The 23,179-nt window shown below is 43.0% G+C and overlaps 1 long non-coding RNA gene across 1 annotated transcript; it reads left to right on the top strand.

The window, feature by feature from the left end:
- Positions 1-4,820: 4,820 nt before the first annotated feature.
- On the top strand, positions 4,821-22,300 carry LOC309691809. Its single transcript, XR_014272122.1, has 4 exons — positions 4,821-5,316; positions 14,382-14,452; positions 21,009-21,162; positions 22,211-22,300. It is a non-coding gene; the product is annotated as an uncharacterized lncRNA (long non-coding RNA).
- Positions 22,301-23,179: the final 879 nt, after the last annotated feature.

Below are 23,179 nucleotides of genomic sequence, written 5' to 3'. Positions count from 1 at the left end.
CTCCCCCTCTCTCTCCCCTTTTCACACTCTTAGTTATTAGAATTTTCAATTTTTTGTCACTTGTATGATTGAGATGCGGTGTTTCTAAATATGCGGCCAACAGCACTTGCCTATAATTTTCAATCTTATATGCATTCCCCAAATGGTGTCATCTGATTTCTGCTAAAAATCACCTACATCAAATCCTAAACAAAGGCTTTGATGTTGTTTAGGACATCATTAGATGTTTATTTTCTTAGATAGCAAAAAGCTCATCAAAACCCTCAAGACATTACAGTTTTTCTCAGTCGCTTTGGTGCGTTCCTCAGAACACCATTAACATTTGCACAGCAGTTAGTGCATTTCCCAAAACAATTAGTGCAAACTACAAAACCTAGTGGATAGCCTGCAAAAGCACGTCACATGCACAGAATTGATTATCCATACCTCAAAAGCAAGTATCCATGTCAATGAAACTGTCAGTGCCATCAAAATGAAAAGTCTTGACACCATCTTTATGAACAAGATAGTCAAATGGCATTGTCATGTTTCCACTATGACAGTTTATAATTTCAGTGTTTCCCATTGCAAAAACAATTGGTGACACCTGAAAATGCTGACGACAGCACTATGGCCTACCTGTACAGCCATCTGAAATGTGCAGTAAAGTCACTGTAGATGTTATGGGAGTCTTGGGAGTAACTGAGACACTGAATACGTACGTTTCACATTTCCATTGTGTAGAAGTGTTTGTAATCCTACAGAATTGTGCAAAAGAAAAATATGCTACAGTCACTTGTTCACTGTAGAATACATGTAAACATAAAATCACCCATTTGGTAGAGCTGTGCACTAATGTGAACAATAAACAGCACATGTAACAGTACAGTAAATCATTCTGGCACATCCAGACGTTCCTGTCTGTCTGGCCACATATTTTCATCTACATCACAACAGATGTTATCCCTCGCAATGCAGCGAGGAAAGTATCTCCTGGAGTGGCGAATCCATCCTCTGCAGGACCCTGCTGTGATGTCGTCACATGCTGCATCCATGGCTGCTAGCAGGGCCATTTGCTCATGTGGATGCCGGTCATAAACTTTCCACCTCCAGGCAGAGAAAAACTCCTCTATTGGATTAAGGAATGGGGAATATGGAGGGAGATATTCAACCAGAATTCTGTCATGTGCTGCAAACCACTCTCTGACCTGATGGGAGTGGTGAAAACGGACATTATCCCAGACAACAACATACTTGCTGAGTTGGCCTCCACCTCTCTCATTCTCAGGGACTAGGTCCCTGTAAAGAGTGTCTAAAAATGTCAGGAGATGTTGGGTATTGTATGGACCAAGAAGGGGGATATGGGTGAGGACGCCGTTGTCTGAGATGGCTGCACACATGGTAATATTCCCTCCGCGCTGACCAGGGACTTCAGTGGTTGCCCTCTGTCCAATGCAATTTCTTCCACGTCTTCTGCCTTTGGCCAGATTGAAACCTGCCTCATCAACATATATGAATGTGTGCAGTGTTTCCCTGGCTTCCAGCTCCAGTACACGCTTTAGAGAGAGACAGAAATGCAATGTCACAATATGCCTGTGTACAGTAACAAACAGTAATGCATGCATTTGGTAAAACACATTGTAGAGTATGTGCTGTGGAATTGCAAGTGTACTGCATGAAACTACGAAGTACTGTAAAACAGTTTGCAGTGCAGAACATAGAAGACCAGCTTTACCTGCACATACTGGTGACGGATCTCCTTCACCCTGTCACTGTTTCGTTCAAATGGCACTTTATACAATTGCTTCTTTCAATTGTTGAAATTGAAACAGATTCAATATTGCCAAATACCATGTAATTCTCTATGACAGCGCTTTGTATTTCTCTCAGCTTTATTGCATTGTTTGCAATGACCATTGCAGAAATGGCTTCTTCTTGCAGTGAACAAGTTGTTTGTCATTGGTTACAACTAAACTTTCACACGCCTCCTCATGAGTGACAGCTGTAATTCACCTGAGATCAATTGTTCAATTTCAGAGACATTTCCAGGAAAAATGATACAGAAAGGTATAGGATTTGCTTGACAGATGGCCAATATTTGGCATGTGATAACTAGTTCAACAATTTTGTGTGTGATGACTCAAGCAATGGATGTATGACTATTAGTTTTATTGGGAACGACTATTCAGCATCTATAGGTATGATTACTTTTGACTGACATGACATAAGCAAATGGAAATGTCAGAAAGCAGCAGGGAAATGTATGGAAGCAACTGATTCATGTCCAAAATCATTTGCAGTTTGTTCAGAGAGAGGAGAAATTGCTACTATGATGTGCACAAATGACTGAGTGTTGTGGAGGTTGAACTAATAGTTATGAGAATTTCAATTCTGATCTGAGAAACGCACCAAAGCGACTGAGAAAAACTGTAAATGGGTATAGCCATCATAACCAGTAGCCAATGTACTGCAGCAAGGATGAGAGTGGTGTGGTCTTGTTCCCAGTCCGGCACCCTGAGCTTTGAATAAGCTGGAGATAGGAAGTGGACATCTGATACTTAAAACAGGGTTTTCAGGGTTTGTTTTGTTTGTTTTGATCCAAAATTAAATTAAAGAAATTTTTATGACACACAGCATTTAACATCAGAGAGACAAGCCACACGATCTGAGACTGCACTTAGATTATTACCTGTCACTGGAACACATAGTGGCATGTCATCCACATAACTGTGGAAATTAACCCTGTATTTATGGATTATCCAACCCAACAGAAGCATATGGACATAGAATGAGAGAGAGGATGAGGACAATTTTCCCTTCACATCAGAACAGAATCTGTTAGATTGGCAGGAACAAAACTGGCAATCATAAGCTTTTGTAGCATACTGTATGCTTATATGGACAGATGATAAATTGCTATTACATGCAGATATCAGCATCCCAGTTCATTAGGTTAAACATAATGCTTGTGTATCATAGATAGATAGATAGATAGATAGATAGATAGATAGATAGATAGATAGATAGATAGATAGATAGATAGATAGATAGATAGATAGATAGATAGATAGATTAGATTAGATTATTCACTGGAACATCAAATAAGTGCAGATGATTTAATTCCCTTTCGAAACAGTGAAGGGACAAATGAGAAAAGAGGAGGACACAACACGACCATAGGAAGATATGAAAAGGTGCTTAAAGACATCCAGATGTGTTTCTTTCTCAGCAGTGAAAGCAGATTGGAGGATTAGGCCTGCCTATGGAACACTGGATTTTATCAGTGCCATCTAACGAGTCACGATTTTAATGAGCAAACCAAATAATGTGCTTAGGGTTAGTAATCACTTATTCTTATGGCTGTACTTGCTGGTACAGTGTTGCTGTGAGCAAACATCTTAATGAAGGGAACAACAGTGTTCTCTGTTTCTGACAATGGAGCTATATCGCTATGGCCCCAGGTTAGATTGCAACGCACTGAATTTGATCGTTTCCAAGTGGAAAATACAAATTAACATAATTAGTAATAATCTGAGTTAAAGTCGCACTCATTATAAATGTAGCGCCTTTTATGTGTTTTAATGACATTAACCAGTGTATCTGACATGCACCCGCCGCCCCCATAACATAACCAAGGACACAGTAAGCTTTTCATTATAGATACAGGCGTAATTGGAATGGGAAGTTTGCAGATGTGTTTAATGGATAATTTCATGGGCATATTAATGAAAAACTATAACTCTTAAAGAACCTTTTCTATTTGTGATGCTCTTTCATCTTGCACCTGCATCATTTTTTTTCCTTCCCTTCTACCTCACGCTCTAACTCTCTAAACCAACACACTGTTACACAACCCTGCCGCGTATCGCTTTTGAAGAAGAAAATGTTTTAATTTTTGTTTTCCATCTGCCTCGTGGGGAATGGGGAGCATGAATTTCACACCAAAGTCTGTGTGCTTAAACTTCCACTTTTATTAAATACACTGGATCTCCTCAGGCATTTCAGTCAAATCCCCCAATATTCAGAGCAAATGTTTGCGTTGATATGCAGTTCCAGCCGCAGTATACTCTAAATCTAAGCCTGCACCCTGTCATTTTATTTTATCATCATTGCGATGTAGAAGAAAAAACCCTAACACTATACCTCAGTGGAAATGGTTGTTATTGAGGGAAGTTAAATGTTTACTGGAGAGAAAGCAATGGCGGTACACATTACACTACATTCCACATATATATAACTATCATTGGCACTATTTTATTTGGCACAATTTTAAATTAAATACAGAAGTGCTTTCTGACCCAAACATTACATAATTGGTCACTTTTGATCAACAAGGCTTCAGATTCTCCCCCCTAAAGGAGTAAGTATGTAATCAGTTCTGTTTGCTTGTCTGTCTGTCTGTTTATTAGCAGTACAGCATCCACATTTTCAAATTTTGTGTGATGGTTGATACCAGTAATAGCTTGAGCTGAGTAAAGTCTGCTGAAAATCAATGAAAACTTTATATTACTCACAATTATTTATGGATTATGTTACAACTTCACAATAACATACTAGGTCTTGGGGGGCATGAGTAGCTAGTTTAGCTAAACATCTGACCTAGACCTTCACTGTTAGTGACAAGGTCAAAGTTGACTGTGGAAACAAAAGTTTTAAGAAACCATATCGAGTAACATAGCATATGAAAGGCTGTGACGATGTCACAATGATGTCATAAAGTTTAGCAAAATCACACACTGCATTAATGCATCTTAAAATCTCAAGTTTTTACGGCTTACAGAAGCCAAAGATTTCAGCTGATTCCTGTGGTGTAATTGCATTGTACAGTAGATGTTAATGCAGCCGGTCAGTGTAGTTAGGCTGATGGCAGCTAGAGGGCGAGACCGGTGTGTTTCTGTATAGAATGTTATGTTATGGGGGCAGAGCAAGAACAAGTAAATAAAGTGTGGTTATGAATCGTACAGTGAATAATTGAATAACACGACATGGTGTCAGAAGTCCTGTACTGATCCATATAACCTCGACTGAACGAACCTGTGTCTGGCGGAGCTCGCGGAATAACGAGGGGAGAATATGGCGGATGAGACTGCACAGAGAGCACCGGCGGGGCCGAGCGCGACATTCAGCATCCAGCCACCGGAATCCTTCGACTTTTCAAAACCGCAGGAGTGGTCCAAATGGATACGGAGGTTCGAGAGATTCCGTCTCGCCAGTAATTTGAACGTCAGCTCGGAGGAAAACCAAGTCAACACGTTGATTTACTGCATGGGAGATGAGGCGGACGATGTGCTTCGCGGTCTGAGTTTAACAGCGGAGCAAAGGACAACGTACGAGGGGGTACGTGATGGTTTTCAGTAGTAGTAGTATTTATTTATTGTCATTGTCAAGAACAATGAAATTGCGTTTGGGGCTTCCATACAACCCAAAAAAAGAAGAAAATAATAAATACCCCTTATCCCAAGTGTACATATTTAACCCAGTGTGACTCCAATGCAATAAGACAATCCTTAGCAATAATGTTCGTAGAAATTCAGACAAAGACCTGAGAAACATGACAGAAATACAACAATGCAACCCATTCAGTATTATTGTACTGTGAGATATGATATCAGATATGATAGTTATCTATTTAAGAAAGAGGGGGGGGGGGGGGGCAGGAGGGGGAAGAGAATAAAGATATGATGCACCAATGCAGACCAGTTCATTGCTATTAAGAAGTTGGATATGGTTATTGTCCGTGAGAGGGGGGCAGAGAGTTCAGGAGCCTCACAGCCTGTGGATACAGGCTGTTGGCCAGTCTGGATGTTCTGGCCTGTATAGACCTGTACCTTCTCCCTGAGGGCAGCAGATGGAAAAGGTGGCGCGCAGGGCGATGTTGGTCCCGCAGGATACTGTGCACCCTCCTCAGACAGCGAGTGGGGAAGATATTACTGATCTCTGGCAGACTTGTTCCAATAATTCTGCCAGCTTCTTTCACCACCCGCTGGAGTGCTTGCTGATCGGCCTTGGTGCAGCTGGGGAACCACACTAGAAATCCATACGTCAGAACGCTGCTGATGGCACAGTTGTAGAAGTTCAACATCAGAGATCTGGGAATGTGTGCGCTCCGCAGTCTCCTCAGGTAGTAGAGGCGCTGTTGGGCCTTCCGTGCAACTGAGGTGATATGGTTGCCCCAGGACAGGTCCTCGGTCACAGTTACCCCCAAGAATTTAAAACTGCTCACCCTCTCCACCGCCTCACTGCCAATGAAGAGAGGCAGATGGTTGTTATGACCCCTCTTCCGGAAATCTACAATGATCTCCTTGGTCTTTTTGGTGTTTAAGACCAAGTTATTGTCGTGGCACCATGACTCTAGTTGTTGCACCTCTGTCCTATAGTTTGTCTCATCATTGTTGGATATAAGTCCGAGCACTGTAGTGTCATCTGCAAACTTAACAATGAGATTGGACGCGCAGGAGGAAATACAGTCATGGGTGAAGAGAGTGTATAGCAGAGGGCTCAGAACACACCCCTGAGGGGCACCGGTGTTGACCACAAGGGTGGAAGAGGTGTTCTTACCCACTCTGACACTCTGTCTACGGTTAGTGAGGAAGTCCACAATCCAGTTGCACAGAGAGGAGTTAAGTCCCAGTTGGTGGAGTTTGGGACGGAGTTTGTATGGCCGGATGGTATTAAAAGCCGAGCTGTAGTCTACAAAGAGGAGCCGTGCATAGGTGTTCCTGTGTTCCAAGTGCTTCAGTAATGTGTGCAGCACTGTGGCGATCGCATCCTCGGTTGACCGGTTCTCCCTGTATGCAAACTGGTGCGAGTCCAGGGATGGTGGAAAAGCAGCTCTGATGTGTTTAATGACCAGTCTCTCCAGGCATTTGGCGGGAATGGGGGTGAGTGCCACAGGTCTGAAATCGTTCAGACATGTGACATTTGACTGTTTTGGGATGGGAACGATGGTTGCTGCTTTGAAACAGGATGGTACCAGTGAACAGGACAACGAGGTGTTATATATAGAGGTGAAGACGTCCGCCAGGTCCGCAGCACAGTCTTTTAGCACCCGGCCCAGCACTCCATCTGGCCCGGTCGCCTTCCTGGTGTTAATGCTCCGGAACACACGCCTCAGCTCATGAGTGCTCAGGACTGGAGCAGGATCGGTTGAGGGGAGAGGGGACAGGACAGGGTCGGTGTTCTCCCTATCAAAACGGGCATAAAAGAAATTTAGATCCTCAGCCAGAGTAGAACTGTCGGCTGAGGGTGATGGTGTTCTTCTTTTGTAGTCCGTGATAGCCCTGATGCCCTCCCAGACCTGCCTTGGGTTTGTGTTGTTCTCAAACCTGGCCTCGATACGCCTCCTGTGCTGCTGCTTGGCAGTCTTGATGCCTCTTCTCAGGTTGGCCCTGGCAGCACTGTATGCCTCCTGGTCCCCGGATTTGAAAGCGTTGTTCCTTGTTCGAATAAGTTGTTGAACTCCGTGTGTCATCCAGGGTGGATTATTAGGGAACACACGGAATCGTTTCCAAGTTGTTACATTGTCCACACAGAAACAGATGTAGTCCAAGACAGTGGAGGTGTAACTGTCCAATGCGACACGATTGTCAGTGTCCTGCACCTTGAATACATCCCAGTCTGTGCAGTGGAAACAGTCCTGAAGCATCGGAATAGCATCCTGCGGCCATGTTCTCACGGTTTTGGTTGTAATCCCAGTGCTCTTGATCTTTTGTGTGTATATTGGGTGTAGCAGAAGGGAGAGATGGTCTGACAGACCCAGGTGGGGATAAGCCTGGGCTCTGTACGCATTCGCCATGTTGGTGTACACCTGGTCCAACGTTCTATCTCCTCTGGTAGCACACTTCACATTACGGTGGAAATTGTGAAGTACAGATTTCAGGTCCGCGTGGTTAAAATCCCCAGCCGCAATAAAGACACTGTCCGGGTGTGCTACCAGGCTGTTATTGATGCTGCTGCTCAATTGTGCTAACGCTAGCTTAGCATTAGCATCTGGTGGAATGTAAACAGCGCAGATGTAAACGGCAGAAAATTCCCGAGGGAGATAGAATGGACGGCACTTTAACACCAACAGTTCTACCTCTGTACTGCACAGTCTTTCCGTTACCGTGACGTTCGTGCACCAAAAGTTGTTAATATAGATGCACAGCCCCCCGCCAGTCTTCTTACCCGAGTCCGCAGACCTGTCGGCTCGATAGGCGGTGCGGCCTGCTAGATCAATAGCCACATCGGGAATGGCGCTGTCCAGCCAGGTTTCAGTGAAAATCATGCACGAACAGTTACTAAAAGTCCGTCGAGTGGCGATCTGCAGTCGTATTTCATCCAGTTTGTAACGGATTGAACGGGCGTTGGAGAGGAATATGATCGGGAGTGGTGGTTTAAACGGACTAGTCTTTAGCCGTGCCCACAGGCCTCCCCGCCTGCCTCTCTTCTGCCTCCGCTCGCAACGTCTCCTCCTGCGGCTTGCTGTTGCGGGTAGCCCCGGGGGTTGCTTAACGATCTCCGGGGGGATGAGATACTCGGATGTTAGTTGAAGATCTCCATGGCTTAGTTGTAGTAGATCATCTCTGTTGTATTGAAGTAACCCCAGACTATGTGAAATAATACACAGTACCACCAAAAGTGCAAAAGTGTAGGAGCTCCGGGCCGCTGCGTCTGTGCGCGCCGCCATCTTACAACAAGCGCTGTTCCAGGCTTTTTTCATTGTGAAGAAAAATGTGATCTATGAGCGCGCCAAATTCAATATGCGCCGACAGGGAGACAATGAGACAGTGGATGCTTTTGTGACAGCACTGTATGCGCTAGCAGAACATTGCAACTATGGAGTGCTACATGATGAGCTGATACGTGATAGGCTCGTTGTCGGTCTCACGGACAAACGGCTGTCAGAACGCATGCAGCTTGACCCAGATTTGACTTTGCAGAGGGCTATCAACATGGCGAGGCAAAGTGAAGAGGTAAAGCGACAACAATCCTCCTTGCGAGGTGACTCTAGAGGTGAGGCTAGCGATGCTAAGTCAGTAGACAGAGTGCATAAAATCAGTCGTAAGCCTGTTAGAACCAAACTGCTCCAGACTGATAGTCGTCAAGCTAAAACACGTGGATTCCGAGAAGACGGCAGAAAAGGGCCAACCTATCAGAAATGTGGTGGCGCTCCATCCCATTCAAAGCAGGATTGTCCAGCGAATGAAGTGAAATGCCATACATGTGGAAAAAAAGGACATTACAGGCGTGTATGCAGGGCACCAAAAACAGTGCATGAGGTTGAAGAGGATGAACATGGTTTGTTCCTGGGCAGTGTTAAGTGTGAGGGTGAGCCGTGGACTGTCGACTTAAGCATAAACAACAAAAACGTGTCATTTAAAATTGATACAGGAGCCGATGTGACAGTCCTACCCCTTAAGGTGTTTAAGGAGCTCTACAGACACAACCACCCCCCCAGTCTCCATAGATCAACCAAGGCTCTGCTGGGTCCCGGGAGGAGTCGTTTGGATGTCGTTGGTGTCAGTGAGCTTGCACTGAGGAAGGGAGACAAAGAAATACTTGAGGATGTCTTTGTCATCAGACACCTGCACACTGCTTTGCTGGGGAGACCTGCTATTAGCAAGCTGGAGCTTGTGGCTCGTCTGGAGAGCATAACTATAGAGACGCTTAAAAAGTGCTACCCAAAGCTGTGCAGTGGTCTCGGTGAAGTACGTCAGCCGTACGACATCAAACTGAAACCTGGAGCTCAACCTTTTTCCTTGAAGACGCCACGGAGAATCCCGTTGCCTCTGATGGACAAAGTTAAGCAGGAGCTGGCCCGTATGGAAGAACTAGGGGTGATCAGCAGGATTGAGGAGCCAACTGATTGGTGCTCAGGCATGGTGGTGGTACCGAAGAAGACAGAAGATGTACGCATATGTGTCGACCTTACACACCTCAATGAGTCTGTGTGTCGAGAGAAGTACATACTGCCATCGGTGGAGGAAACATTGGGCAGATTGGCTGGTGCCAGCATATTCAGCAAGCTGGACGCTAACATGGGGTTTTGGCAGATACCTCTGACGGAAAACTCAGCCAAATACACCACTTTCATCACACTGTTTGGGCGTTATTACTTCAAGAGACTGCCCTTCGGGATTGCTTCAGCACCGGAACATTTCCAGAACAGGATGGTCACAGAGGTCACAGATGGTATGGAAGGGGTGGTTTGCCACATGGACGACGTGCTGGTCTGGGGCAGAACGCAGGAAGAGCATGACTCTCGCCTACACGCTGTGCTGGGCAGGATCCAAAAAGCTGGCATCACCCTAAACATTAACAAGTGCGTCATCGCGAAACAGCAGGTGACGTTTTTAGGGCATGTTCTCTCAGCCAGCAGTATCAGCCCTGACCCAAGCAAGACCCAGGCTGTGAGGGAGATGAAGGAGCCACAAAGTGTGAGTGAGTTAAGGAGCTTTCTGGGAATGGTTAACCAGCTTGGAAAGTTTATCCCACAGCTCGCAGAGAAGGACAAACCTCTAAGAGACTTACTGTCTAAGAAAAACTGCTGGAGATGGGACATTGACCAGGCTAGAGCATTTCAGAACCTGAAAGATGCGCTCACATCACCGCCAGTGTTGGCCATGTATGACCCAAGCCGTGACTGCAAGGTGTCAGCGGACGCATCATCGTATGGCTTAGGGGGTGTGCTGCTTCAAAGATGGGACGAGGAGTGGAGACCCGTTGCCTACGCGTCACGCTCCCTCACTGCAACAGAACAGAGATACGCTCAGGTTGAAAAGGAGGCTTTAGGTCTGACCTGGGCTTGTGAGCGGTTCCGCAACTTTCTTATTGGCAAACACTTTCAAATGGAGACAGACCATAAGCCGCTGCTAAGTCTGCTGGGGGCACAAACTCTGGATGCGCTCCCTCCCAGAATTCAACGCTTTAGGATGCGCCTCATGCGATATTCCTACTCGATTTCGCATGTACCAGGCAAACACCTGTGGACAGCTGACACGCTCTCACGATCTCCAGTGAAAGCAAAAGAAACACTTCAAGACAAGGAGTTGTTGGAGAGCACAAATATTTACGTGGACATGTTGATGGACAATCTGCCAGCTAGCAACAATTTCTTGGAGCAGCTGAGAGAAGAGCTGAAGAGGGACAGCGTATGTGCTCGCGTGATGCAGCTGTGCGAGGAAGGATGGCCCACACATTTCAACAGCGAACCAGCGCTAAGACTGTACTGGGCAGAACGGGCGTTCCTCACCGTACATGATGGTCTGCTAATCAAAGGGGACAGGTTGGTTATACCTGCAACTATGAGAAATTATGTGCTCACCAGACTGCACGAAGGTCACCAGGGAGTGGTTAAGTGCAGACAGCGAGCACGACAGTCGGTTTGGTGGCCAGGGCTAAGCCAGCAGATAAATGAGCTTGTCCTTAACTGTCGGACATGTTGCCAAGTGAGAGAAAACCACACAGAACCGCTGATGCCATCACAGTATCCGGGGCGGCCGTGGCAAAAGCTAGGAGCCGATTTGTTTATGCTGAGAGGGAAAACCTACCTTCTTGTCGTGGATTATGCCTCAAGATTTGTTGAGATTGCCCCTCTCACACCTTCAAGGTCAGAGGACGCGATCCATCATCTCAAAGGGATTTTTGCACGACATGGGATCCCCGAGCAGCTGGTAACAGATAATGGGCCACAGTTTTCAGGGGCAGCTTTTGAGACATTTGCAAAAGTGTATGGCTTCTGTCACATTACAAGCAGCCCGAAATATCCCCAAAGCAATGGCGAAGCCGAACGAGCAGTTAAGACTGTCAAGAATCTATTGCGGAAAGCTGTTGATCCACACTTGGCTCTGCTCGCTTACAGAGCCACCCCACTGCAGAATGGCTATAGTCCAGCCCAACTCTTGATGGGGAGACGGCTTCGCACCACAGTGCCAATACTGCCATCTCTGCTAGACCCCGCACTTCCTGATAGTGTGGTTGTCACCCGGAGGGAAAAGGAGAGGAGGACTAAAGAGGCACAGTCATATAACCTTCGTCATCGCGCACGCAGCCTCGACAGGCTGACTCCAGGCCAAGAAGTGTGGATAACAGACCAGAGAGCCAGCGGCACCGTTATTGGCAGCCACTCCACACCACGATCATATCTCGTGGAGGGACCTCGTGGGACAATTAGGCAGAATCGTCGGCATCTTGTTCCCATGAAACACTCTCCAGACCAAACTGAGAGCAATAATGGGGAGCCAGAATCTGCAGAAGCCGGGGAGCAGTGCTCCACGGACATGCCAGAGACAGTTTCTCCAGAGCTTCCATCTACACCCAGAACCAGATCCGGAAGAGTGGTTGAGAGACCAACCAGATTGGACTTATAATGGATAAGATGGAAAGGACTGTTTTATACAAGAATACCCCTCTTTCGTAGTATTGTTTGCACAATATGGGTAAAAGTGTAAAAGCTAAAAGGTTGTCATTTTCAAATATGCATGTTCAGAAGTTGGGAAATGCAGGGGGTGTGACAAGTTAGCATGTAAGAATTTGTATTACTTAACGGGTTAATTAGAGTTAAGATTTTCATTATATGGTATTCCTTACAGGTAAGCGCAGGACCAGACTTTCCAGCCACAGAGGCAGAATAACCCTCTAAGGTCTGGTGAGTCAATGGTAGTCTACCCATTGATTCTAGAAAGGGGAGATGTGGTGTAATTGCATTGTACAGTAGATGTTAATGCAGCCGGTCAGTGTAGTTAGGCTGATGGCAGCTAGAGGCCGAGACCGGTGTGTTTCTGTATAGAATGTTATGTTATGGGGGCAGAGCAAGAACAAGTAAATAAAGTGTGGTTATGAATCGTACAGTGGACCTGCGTATAATTGAATAACACGACAATTCCAGTCATATGAGTAATCAGAATAAAATGCACAATTTTCAGATGCAATGCTTCAGAGTCATAGGTCAAAGGTCAGGGTCACACAAATTAGAAAATACTGACATCAGAGTGTAATAAAAGCAGGTTGATGTCAGTATGTGGTATTAAAAACATCATTAAACATCATTAGTATAGCCCTTGCCTATTTGGGAGGAGTGCTCATGTTTTATACAACTACTCTGCAAAATCAGTCCTGTGTAGCAATAAATCAGATACAAGTCATCTGTCTGGTGCTGGATTAGCTCTGCTATGAACTATATTCGAATTTGCAAACACAAGACAAAGAATGAACATGAGTGAGCGAATGACACTGTGTCTGGCAAAGACAGAGAAACGCCGGATTGCGAGCTACATCAGCCAAAGATTCAGCTCATTTAGGACTTCTTGAGGTTGGAGATGGACCGGAGGCACTGGTGCATACATATCAGAGAGGGCAGTGCCAGAACAGATGGAGAAATAAAATGAGAAAATCAATTCTATCAGACAGTGGTGGTGATGGCCATGTCATTTTAAATAACTATCATATAGGGTGCTCTGCTCTCCGCCCTGAGCCTATTTTATTTCTAGTTAGTTATGTGTCCTACTCTTCTCCACATTGCTCTCTTACACACTCAAGGGAGATGGGAAACAAAACTTTTTTTAAAACTGATTCCTAATCATTTTCAATATATCTCAGCAAAGATCACTTCATTATCCCATTACCTATATCTCACCAGTTTACAATTTTTAGTGCCTCTACATGTTACTTAACAGAAAAGTATTACTGCTCCTCTTAGAAGTTTTGGCAGTAAGGTTTTCTTAATGGTAAAAATATACCGCTGCTCTTTTAGTTAGTCTGTTTTCCACTTGTTCAGCCTGACTTGCTGATGCCAGAGGAGCAACCGGGACAAAGATCTGTTTAAGATGCAAAAACAAATGTCACCCACACTTCAGAAAGAAGCACTGAGTGGCTAATTAAGAAAACATCTACTAATCTCTCATAGTGTTTGACAGATTAACACAGTGCACTGTTTGCTGTTTGACTGTGCATGTGCGCAACAACATGTTGTTCTATGACGGGATTTGACTGCATAGAGATGACTCAGTATGTCTTTGTTGCCGCTGTTATTCCCTGAATGACAAATACATCTTTTGTTACTGACACTGAATTTAATTTTATCATGTAGATGACGGATTATCACCTTTTTTTTAACACACATGCTACAGAAATGCTGCTGTAGCACATCTGTGCTGTACCAATTTCTTGGAAAAGAAAACATGAGAAAAAAATAACAGACAAAGAAATTGAAAAAAATATTTGTTCTCTCATGGTGTATAATACATATCTATCATAAATGTCTATTTTTATCCATTATGTATATAATGGATATTTTAAAAAAAATGCATCCAAACACCTCTGATTGTGATGAAGGCTGTCAGTATTTTTCAAATTTGTCCGAATGTCCCCTCACAGTAAATCTGATCTCTTCCTGCTCAAACGCTATTGCATTTCTTATCCAGTGAACGGAGGGGAGTGGCATTTCTTATCGTCTTTAGACGGATCGAACCCCTGGAAGGCAAGAGTATGAAAGGTAGCGGGATTTAATTATACTTTGAAGATTGGTTTCTGCTATTGCCAGTTCTATTGGATTTAGAGAAATCTCAAAAGATATGTTTTTTGGGATTCTCAGAGTCCAAATCATGGTGATGAGGGCTGCTGTAAAATACTGTACATATTAGCAAGAAGCATAGTTTGAAGAAGTATACGTGCAATAGAGTTTGATCTGTTTCTTCTTTCTTGTCAAATATAATGTCAAATGTAAACATGCTGTTGTTATCACTTTATTACTCATTGCATCCTTTCATGATTTTTGATATGTTTCCTTCTTTTGATTGTTTTGTCAGAAAACTGTTGCCACTTTATAACATGCTTCCTTGCCTCTATCAACCCAAGTAATCACCTTTTGGCTTCTGGTTCAGTGCTTTAGAAATTAGAATTATGCCAGTTGTCTCTCTTGATTGGATGTTTGGTTTCCAAGTGCCTCATCATGCTTAGCACTTTAGCCAGCTCCTCCAAACAGATGACGCGATCGGACTGTTGCCTGAAGATCATAAGGCAGGTAGCTTTTACAGCACTACCCATTGAAAATGATGATAATACTAGGTTGTTGTTGTTTTTTATCAACTTATCTCATTTTCATAAGATAATAAATTGTGGCGAACAGGATAAAGAAAGTACAAATGAGATAAAATAAGGCATCCTTGAAAAAGAGTGGGAAACTAATTTAAGATGTATCGTCTCCATTTAATATCTAGCAGGGGTTTAAGGGAATATTACGCTGTAATGCACTCAGCCCAATATTATTTAATGAGCAGGTTTTATTAATGGAAAGAAAATCCTATGAAATTATGAAAACAGATAGACATAACACCAGCAAGTGTGGAAATCCCAGAATTTATAACAGCCATGTTTAAAGCTGGTAAGTGCATGAACTCTGGTGTAAAATGCTTGTGGTCCTTCATATTTATAGATGAAGCAGGTTTCTCATCCTGCTCGCTCCACAATCGAGAACAATTCTAACAAATGTGAAGGTTACAAAGATATTGGAGAAGGTGGCATAGCAGTTTTGATTGACTGATTTTACTTCTCACACACATAGGACAACACTGTTAAGCCACAAACACATATGTGGTTAAAGCAACAAAAGCAGAGACTAGAGCTATCAAATGAGAAAAAGAAACTAGAATTTAGGGGCTGATGGAGGAAGAAAATGTAAAGTCTAGAGAAACACCAGAAGACACTGGATGCATCATAGTGCTGTATGATCCCAGTGGAGTACTTCGCCCTCAGGCTTCTGTTTTACTTGTGGTTCCTATAGTATTTAAAAGTAGGACGAGAGGTATAGCCTTCAGCTTTTAGGCCATCTTCTGTGGAGCCAGCTCCAAGTTTGGATTCAGGAGACAGACACCTTCTCTTCTTTCAAGATTATACTTAAAATGCTCCTTTTTGACAAGGCTTATAGTTAGGGCTGGATCAGGTGACCCCAAATCCTCCCTAAGTTATGTTGCAATAGGTGTAGGCTGCTGGGGGCTTCCCATGATGCACTGAGAGTTTCTTTTTCACTCACCTTTTTAAACTCTCCATGTGTTTATACACAACTCTGATTTTTAATCATTAGTTATTATAAATCTCTGGCTCTCTTCCACGCCGTATCTCTTGTCCCATCACCCCCAACTGATCACAGCACATGGCTGCCCCTCCTTGATGCTGGTTCTGCCACAGGTTTCTTCCTGTTATAGGGATTTTTTCCTTCCCACTGTTGCCAAGTCCTTGTTCAAAGTGGGTCATTTGATTGTTGGGTTTTGTCTGTTTCCGTTGCATTATTGTGCGGTTTTTAACTTACAACATAATGCGGCTTGAGGCAATTTGACACAAAATAAATAAAACAGAATGAAAAATAAATAGTTGAGGTTAGACGCATTTCACACCACCTGTCTTCTCTTCAAATATTTTATGTGCATGTTTACAGAGACAATTAAGACACAGAAAGGCTGGAATTATGGTTTAAATAAAGGTTGGTGTTAAATGAAAAAAACAAAAAATATGATACCAGGATGATGAATGTGTGAATATAATTAGTTTCAAAGCTGTGTATGTTAAATTGGGGGTCATCTCATTCCTACTCATTTAAAGGTCAATCATTGACAAGTCCAGGCACTATGTCCTCTGTGATTGTCGCTCAGTTGTGACATAGAAACATCACAATCTTTACTCATTGCACCATACCTGCCCAGCAACATGTACGTGTTTGACTGAATTTTGTGTGTTTAAATGTGACTCTTTCTTCCACAAGCACTTGTATTTTGTTGTGAAGCCAACAGAGAAAACAGTAAAAACAGAAACAAACATGTATTACTTTTATTATTCTGCCAGCTGAAAGTGCACGCTGGCAAAGTCCCTGAACATTTTTGTGCAGCTTGTTTGAAACAAAGTGAAGGGGAGTCATGTTCCCAGCTGTACACAGAGACACCGGGGCATTTCATACATGTGAATGCACACAAACAAGCACGCTGCCGGGGACAACAAAGATGTGAGGAAAGACAAGGTCGTACCGCTAACCTCGGGCTCTTACTACATATGTCAGTCACACGTTTAAGCTGTCAAGATGAACACCATCATGTGTGTGTGTGTGTGTGTGTGTTTCCTGCCCACTTTACATTATATAAAATGTCTGCAAAAGAGATTTTGTTGTCAAATGATTTGTCAATGTGACCTCCACAATGTTTTGTGCTGCATAGAAATGTAATTATTAGGTTTCATACATATATTGTTAACATCTATGCCCTCATAAGTGCATTTCTTTGTGTCAGGGGAAAAACACACATGCTGCAAAAAAAGGCACACAAGCTCTGAGGTTGTCAGGGTCTGTCCTAAGGGTCATCAATATACATTTATTTGTGTACATGTTTAGGTGTGCATGAGCTTGTGTGGAGGTTTTTAATGGCCCCATGTGTGCATTATGTCTACTCTGCCAGAGAACTCAATTGATTTCCCTCTAGAAGACAGGAACCCGAGCTCTGCCTACAATAGCCACTAATGCTGCCAAAGTGATACTGATGGCAGTGCTTGAACAGCAGTTCCAAAACATTTAAGCGCCAAGACACTAGCTGGCTGAACAACAGCATATGAAACACGAGGCTATGAAATCTTAACTGAAGGCTCAGAAAGCACAAAGTGTGGTGTGGCTTTGCTTTAAATCTTTTTTTTTAGTTTGTTGAGGTCTCAAATGTCAATAAATATCAGTTCAGTCTAATTTTTTATTTTTATTTCTTACTTACTTCCTGGCATTTTTGCCATTAGAATACAGAAAAGGTGCGTGAGTAGGGAAAGTGGTTGTAGAGGTCATGCAGCAACAGAACAGGCTCATGATTATTTTTATAGATCTACTGGGTGGACAAATAGACCAAATGGGTGGTTACAACAAATGCCTCTTTTCCTTAGTACCTCCTCAGCCCGACTTGACTGTGCTCTACTCGGTTTCGGTCTTTCTCTATTACAAATGAGTACCACCTCAGCATGGTTCGGCTTGTTTTGGCAAGCATCTGAAAGGCCTATGACGTCAATTGTATGCGACAAAATGCAGATTGGTGATATACCTGCTGTTGAACTGTGAGCATCTGCACCTCTTTGCTGGAACACGGTGTTGGTTTGTGTGGAGCCATTTCCCTTGTTGCTGGGTTTCTAAAATGGCAGCGACATGTAGAATCACATTATAACCTTAAAATAGGTGTCTTGGCATATGGATCAACAGCTGATTTTTTTTTTCATTTGTATGGATGCTTATATTGTAGATACTTAGCCACGAGCATTATAGGCCAGAAGACCAGGGTAACAAGTTATGAAATAGGATATTACATTACTTTTTCATTGCATATCAAAACAAATTAGTTTTTCAATAAGAAACTTGTTACCATTGAAAAAAAAAAGATCTTGTTCCTTTTGTTGTACGAAAAGAAAAATATCCCAAATTTATTGACAGTGTTTTCTTCTATCTCTGACTCTTTTATGCTTTGTGGAATATATCAAATCCTATGATTTTGTCTGTGAGCATGTTAAAGTCAGCCAGTATGATGGCAGACAGGAAAGCTTTAACACTGAACAAGTATTTGGAGTATTTTGCATGGTCCTGGGTCAGCAACAGTGAGCAACCACCTGGCCAGCGAGCCAGGTGACAAATAGCTGCCAGGTGGTCACTGACTAGTCTCTAGGCTAGTGCTTCTTGGGCATTAGCAGTTGATTTTACAGTGACAACCAACAACTTTGAGCAACCATTTCCAACCAATGAAGAATACTCATTTTTCGTAAGTCATGGTGGTTGCCAGGTTTGTCTCTAGGTGTCTTAAGCTGTGTCTACACTGGCAGCGATTTGCAGCAACATGGTGGCCAGAGACCATAGAACGTCAAGGAAGCAACTGCAAATGACTACACTCAAGACAACTACCGGTGGCGCAAAGATGGTGGGACCTGAGATAAACTTTTTCCAAATCCTGGGTGAGCGACTGAAGCAACTACCAATGAGAACATAAGATACCACTGACTGACATTGGATGGTTACCTAGACAACCAGAGCCTGGAAAATGGCAAACGACCAGCCGTTAGCTTAAAAGTAATGTGGGACAAATGAATCACTTTCAGAGCTTTAGGAAGACTTTGCCACAGCTCTTAAGCAGCAACTGGTGTGCTTCATTTGTATAAATGCAAATGTACTCAGCATTACTTGCTGTTCTCAGGAGGGAATGATGTGAGGGAAAAGATTGCTTTTTAATGGCACTAGTCTTGTAGTCTTATTTAAAAAATAACATTACACTGCTGGAGCACCTCTAACCTCTCACAGGTGCTTTCATTGATTCTAGCTAATTAGACTTCTAGGAGCCATGCTGCCAAATGAGGGAAGTGTGGTTAAATCAGAAAAAACAAGCCCAAACAAGCACACAGATGGATCAGATGCAGACAACCACAAAAACTAAACTACCGAGAAATAAAAATAATCTCAGACTGACAGTCAGTGCAGCACACCAAATTCCCAACAATGATCCTCACCACATCTACTGTGAAAATTGCCATTGGGTCTGCAATTTTCTGAATGTGTGGAGTTTATGCGCTGGAGAGCCTTTGATCTCACACTGGCACCATCATATTCTCTACCAAGCCAGCCTGTCTGTGTTACAGATGAATCCTTTCCTGTTGTATCTTTCATGATGAACTCCTTGTTGACTGTTCATGAGGACCCTCATTTAAAATCAACGTGATACTTCAAGGAAGGACTGCTCAGAGGCAGAGCTCACTGTCCCTCTTTGAAATGATAATAGGGCCATGTTGAATAACAGATGCAGGTGAAGTGGGAGGGACGGATGCAGGGACAGATGCCAAGAGACAGAAATATATGTGGATAGTGAGACAGATCAATGAAAAATAAGATGTATGGATTGACTTGAAAGGGGGTACACACATTTAAAGAGTGTTCATAAGAATGTTTGGAGGAAAGAAAGGAAAACTTGGTGAATGTGGTAAGGAAAGTAGTAACAAATATATAGCAGAGAACAAAGGCAAAGGATGAAAAGAGAAGTAATAATGGTTGGCTGGTTAGGTTGGGTGGTTTCTAGTACCCCCTCTCTCTTTTGTTTTTGGAGATAGTGGACGTGTGTGTACCCAAAAAATGGTAAATGGTAAATGGCCTGTATTTATATAGCGCTTTACTAGTCCCTAAGGACCCCAAAGCGCTTACATATCCAGTCATCCACCCATTCAGACACACATTCACACACAAAACATAAAGGCTGGTTTCTTTTTTTGTTTTCATTTAATGCAGGAAAGTACATTCACTTTTTTTGAATAAAAAACAATTTTTAGACATGCAAATTCCAGCTTTTTTATCTAACAGCCTTGAGCTTCAGTCGTTGACTAAAAAATAAAAGCCTGACTGAGTGATTCATACAAACTTCTGTTTAGTTTTCATCAAATAAGTGATTGAAACTGAGGTTTGAAAAAACTTTTATCTCCATGAAATCATTATAGTTATTATATCCATCAGCCTTTGTAACTTTTCAGTCAAGACAGATATTGTAAAATTGCTTTTGCCGTGGCTTTAGTCGAGTAATTAAGCGCAATTGTAATCTGAATCACAGGGTAACATAAGACCACTTTTGTTGTTTAGGTATGAGGACTCCTAATGGTATTAGTGGCAGGTGTCATTGCGGGCGTATATGCAGGTCTATCCTCCCATTCCACAACATCCCAAAGGCAATCTATTGGCTTTAAATCTGGAGACTGTGGGTACAATGAACTCACTGTTATTTTCAAGCAACCAGTAGATTATTTGAGATTTCTTGTTGGAAGCAGTCATCAGAAGTTGGCTACACTTCAAATTGGAGCCTCAGTTTTCTGTTCTTAGCCGACAGGAGTGGCAGTCGATGTGGTCTTCTGCTGCTGTAGCTCATAAATGTGCAACATTTTGTGCATTTTAGTTGTAACAAGTGGTTATTTTAGTTACTGGCTCAAAGCACTCTAACCAGTCTGCTCTTACTAGTATCAGTAATCCCTTTTGACCCAGAGAATTGCCATTAACTGGAAATGTTTTTCTTTTTCAGACCATTCTCTGTAAATCCTACAGAGAGCCCTGCAGATCAGCAGTTTTTCAAGAGCAGCCTGCCTGGTACCAACCAAAATGAGAACTTCAAAATAACTTCACCTTTACACATCACCTTTATTCCCCACTCTGATGCTCACTTTGAACTTTAGCAGGTCATTTTAACAATGTCTTCATGACTAAATGCGCTGAGTTATGCATGTGACTGGCAATCCAATTAGATTTTTGTATTAAGAAGCAGTTGAACAGATTTACCTGCTAGATGGAGTGTGTGTGTTTTTAATGTGAGCATCTAGTTGGACAACTCATAATTCCCAATTCTTTTTATTCACTATGTCTTTTTAAGACTGAATTCCCCACACGGTTTAGACCTAATCTTAATAAAGATCATGTTATTTTCTCAAGTGTGCTGCCTTAAAACACAGGCTGAAACCAATAAAGTCTCTAAACAGTTTTCTTTAGCCACTAAAACTCCTTGGTTAGGTTTTGGAAAAGATTGTGGTTTAGATAAAACAAACCTCTTCACAATATTACCCCTGTGTGGCAGTGAAGACGGATCCGACCACATACTCGCACTTTTAAACACTTTTTATTCACGGTCGCTGTATCCAACAACTCACGGCAGCAGCTTTGCAGTTGTTTCCTACACACAACAACAACATTAACCTCAGGTCTGGCACTTTTAATATAGTGGCGGCGTTATGAGCTGATTGAGCTCTGGTGTGTCAGCCTCCCACGCAGCTGCGCCACGAACTGCTGCGCCCTGCCACACCCTGCTTATTAAAAGATTACAGATTAAATGTGCCCAGTGGATTTCAAAGTGAGACCAAGTGTCTATATGAGACGTTGGGAGAGAGAGATCCATCTCACATTTGCTATGACCCATGGCAACAGTGAGATGAGACAGGAGGCTGTCACAGTCGATCACAGCATCAAACCACGGGGACACATTTTGCATATCTAAAAATTCCTCTGCACCATATTTACATATCAGAGCCATTTTCTAGTTTTGTATTCCCTTGTGCAAATGCCAGGCAAAGTTTGCACTGGATTTCATTTCATGTCATACACAAAGACACAAAGTGGAGATGGAATAAATGTATTTACACTAGGTTTATGAGTTACGTTTTAAGAATATTGTGACGCACGCTCTATAAAAACATTGCTGTTGGACTGAGAAGAACTTTTCATGTTATTTTCCAGATGTTACATGTTCTGCAGTCTGATCTGGATTATGAACAAGGTCACAAGTGTCTTGATGGGATCCGCAGCAAGTTGCCAACTCAGATGAGAGGCTTTGGTTGGAGTCGACAGCGGCACTACACAGGTTTATATTTATCTCCATGTGGGCACTTGTACATGCGGATATAGCTCTCTGTGCAGCACTCCAGCCTATCCTTCATGGGTTTGAGAGTTGTGCCTCGAGTTAACTAATATTAGAGCCTCCAAATGGACCATTTTCAACACTGACAAATGTTTATATTAACTCAGCTTGCAGCAGGAACACAACAAAGAAGCCAAATGTACGATAATATAGACAAGTGAGAAGCAGAGCATCTTACATTTGCGAGCCTACAATTAGCTAATCTTCAAGGCTATAGTTCATTAAGTTTCCCCACAAATCAGTTAATCTACTAAGCATTTTGTCACCATTTGCTGTGACAAACCAGTGAGTCTCTAATTCCAGAGCAGCAAACAGTTGTTAGGCAAAAATGCAGTGGGCTGAACTGTGACATCGTTTAACGATGAGATTTTATTTTATCTCTGTGAAGCAGGCACTCAGGCTCCATACATTACTTTCCCCCTACACACTCATGCCTGAATACCACTGCTGATTTGCATCAGCGGCATATTCCTTGCTACTCCGCATCCATTTTTACCTCGGTCCCCTCAACCTCTCTCGGCACTCGGAATAAAAAGGACTTTTTGCCCTCTAGATGTGTGTCAGCCCTCAGAATGTGTCTGTGCAATGCAATCTTAATTATATCGCATTAGCCGCCATATCACGCGGAAAGGCGTCTGAGTAAAAAAGGAGTCACTAAACACATTTGGCCTGTGGCTTCAGTCCTCTGGGTTTTCGAAGTCTCGCCCCTTGCATGACTGTGTCAGTGAGTCAGTGTAGGACTGCATGGAGTTGCGTGTGAGCAAGTGAGAGTAGATTAGTGTCTAGGT

This window comes from Aulonocara stuartgranti (assembly GCF_965226115.1).
Source record: "Aulonocara stuartgranti genome assembly, chromosome: 17".
Classification (NCBI taxonomy): Eukaryota; Metazoa; Chordata; class Actinopteri; order Cichliformes; family Cichlidae; genus Aulonocara; species Aulonocara stuartgranti.
Note: the sequence above shows the minus strand (reverse complement) of the source record. Positions and strands in the feature narration are given on the sequence as shown.